Raw genomic sequence first — 3,045 nt, forward strand, 5'->3', positions numbered from 1 at the left:
GCCCCACTGCTAAATGACAGGTGCACTTTAAGCCTATGGCAGAAGCTCTTTATGGAGAGGTTAGGTGGAGGAAAGCTGGACTTTGGCTTTGTAAAGAACAGGCTGGGTTCATCTTGCCAGATACAGAACTTCATTTTATTGCTGTGATAACAGACAACGGTTGTACAAAATGTTTCGCAGATATTCTATTTCCAGCAAATTGTTTTAGTAGAGCTGCCAGCCGCCCAAGTTTTCATGAACCAGCTGTTGTGAAAAATGGGGCAAAAATGAATGTTCTTGGTATAACTGGCCATTAGATGGAGCTGAGGATCATAGGGAAAATACCCCATTATGGCCACTAGATGGAGCTGAGGATCATAGGGAAAATACCCCATTATGGCCACTAGATGGAGCTGAGGATCATAGGGAAAATACACCATTATGGCCACTAGATGGAGCTGACGATCATAGGGAAAATACCCCATTATGGCCACTAGATGGAGCTGAGGATCATAGGGAAAATACACCATTATGGCCACTAGGTGGAGCTGAGGATCATATGAAATACACTGCCCAGCTAAAAAAAAAAAGCCACCACCTGGATTTCAGGCAGTGTTATGATCTGGGGTTGCTTCAGTTGGTCAGGTTTAGGGTCAACCAGGTTATGTCTATAGATTCTATAGATAGAACTTTGAACCCATCGAGGCCGCATGACTATACAGGATAGCCTGAGAAGGTACTATCAAAAAGCCCTTCTACCAAGTATGTTTGTATAGCACAGTAGAGCCTTAGAGCAGAAAGGCTTCATGTCTTCTTCCATCACATCTCAGAAATAAGGATTTACACATTTTAGGACAGCGGGCAGAGCCATGAATATCATTCTGCACCCCCAAATCCAGGACCGCTGGTGTATAGTTGGTATCCCAACCTCATACAGCCATTTCAGGCTCCTTGGCCTTCATCAGTGCAGCATATGGAAACCATGACTTCTGTGAGTAGGATCCAACAAGAAAGGATAACCGTACAGTCCTTTCTCTCCATAACCTCTATGATCAGTGTCTTGTTGGGTCCCAGCAGTATAACCTGTATGGTTGTTAAGCCATGAAATAATCCACATAGCCCGGGTCTCTGGTGCACAGACTTTATTGAAAACCACGCAGAGTCTTCCATACAAAAAGTAAAAAGACAGAAAAGTGACAACACATCTACAGCAAGTCTTTTGGTCTGTCATATAAGGGTAATAGAACGGAGTTCCCCGTACAGAGTACACAGTCCAGCGTCACGTCCTGCTTGTAGGTTCTCGGCCCACATGAGGAAGTTGACTCAAGTCTGATGCACTCGGCCGTTTCAGGAACGTGAAACATGAAAAGCAGAAGTTGGGTTTGCCGATCATGTGACTTTCAGCAATAGAAAAATCACGAACAGCGAAACCGATGAGGAAACCAAAATGCCGGGTTGGCAAGTTGCATTTGTACTGCGAAGTGATTTGAGGAAGTTACGTCGCCCCCCCACAGGGCGTTTGTCAATCAGACCCATCAAACAATCCGGGTGTGCAAGGGTTACAGGTTACTTTTTTTATTCATTTTTTTTTTTAGGAAAACCCGGCCTGTCCATCACTTCCAAACGTGCCAATGAAGCCCAACTTTTGGAAGTGGTGTAAAGCCGTACAAGAGCGCTAGAATTAGATTGAGAGGTTAATGCCTTTAACTAGAACCCTCCAGTCTGCATGAGAACGCCATGAAACTAGAGTTTCGTAGCTCGCTTCCGCAGACTGAAGAGCCCGAGATGTTTGAGAACAAGATGGCTGCTGTATGGCCAAGGTGACATGATTGCTCTGTCAAGTCTGCTTGTTCAAATTTGGCAAAGCACAAAGCCAATGTTTTACCTTTGGGTAGCGTTTGGAAGGGTTAGAGCCTCTCCGGTATTAAAGCAGACCTTCCATGCCAAACAGAAGGTCCACTATTTTAGCAAGACCTGCACCCCCCCCTCCCCCCTCCCTATCAAATGGCTTTGTAAAAACACTTGTGTTGGGGGCCCTTTAAAAAGCAAATTGCCAGAAAAACACTTTGGCCTTCAATGCTTCTGGGTGGAAAGGGGACATCACCGTGCCTTCTGGCAGAGCTGGGAGCAAGAGCACATGCTCTTGATTAAATTCCCGGTTCAGTGATGTCTCCTGAAGCATCAAACTGACTGATGCAGGTACTTTTTTTCTGGGTGATTACAAATGGGTCAAACTTTAACCCTCCAGTTGTGAATCCAGAATTCCATCAGGAATTACCAGACTGGTAGCCAGAAGCATGACTGCCAGAGGCAGATGCATGATGGGAATTTTAGTGTCACCCCTGCTTTAGGCTTTAGCCCATTGTCTTGGGTGGGCAAGAGGATTGCAAAAAGGGGTTCCTTCTGTTGGCATGGACAGTGTTTAAACGCAGACCTAAGTGCCTCCAAGGCAATGTCTCTCTACTTCCTGTCTTCGTAACCGGTGTCACAGAATAGGAAGTTGAGGGAAATGGACAGCATTTAAAACCTAAGGTTCCAATACCCTTCCCCACCATGTTTTATTGCCATACGTCCACATAAGTGAGGATCTCGCCTCACTTCCTGTTCCGGCACTGATGCATTGGACAGGAGTGATGGGAAATCCACCAAACAAGGCCATAGACAGCAATAAAATGTTGCTTGAGGGTTCTAATCTTTCCTTCGCACCCAAAAGTAAGGTTTTGGCCGAGTTGGGCTTTAATGCAGCCAAACGCTCAGTACAGCTGTAGAAGGTTGAAAGGCGTCCAGGTGAACCACTATACTAAAAAGGGATTCTTTAAAACAAGGCACAGAAACTTTAAAAACCTGAAGAGCGTCAAAGGAAATGTAATCCGGAGCGGACAACATCCGGCACATCAACTGCTGCAGCTCCTCTTAGCTGATGAATGAAACGTTAAAATTGAACAGCTCTGCTGCCCGATGTTGTCCGCTGCTGGATTGTCAATAAAGCACTGCAGACATTTTTTAAAAAGTGGTCACTTCTCCAGGAAGGAGAGGAGGAGGGGGAACAAATGTATGAGGATCTAG

The sequence above is a fragment of the Nanorana parkeri genome, unplaced genomic scaffold (assembly GCF_000935625.1).
Source record: "Nanorana parkeri isolate BGI_ZX_2015 unplaced genomic scaffold, ASM93562v1 scaffold1242, whole genome shotgun sequence".
Lineage (NCBI taxonomy): Eukaryota > Metazoa > Chordata > Amphibia > Anura > Dicroglossidae > Nanorana > Nanorana parkeri.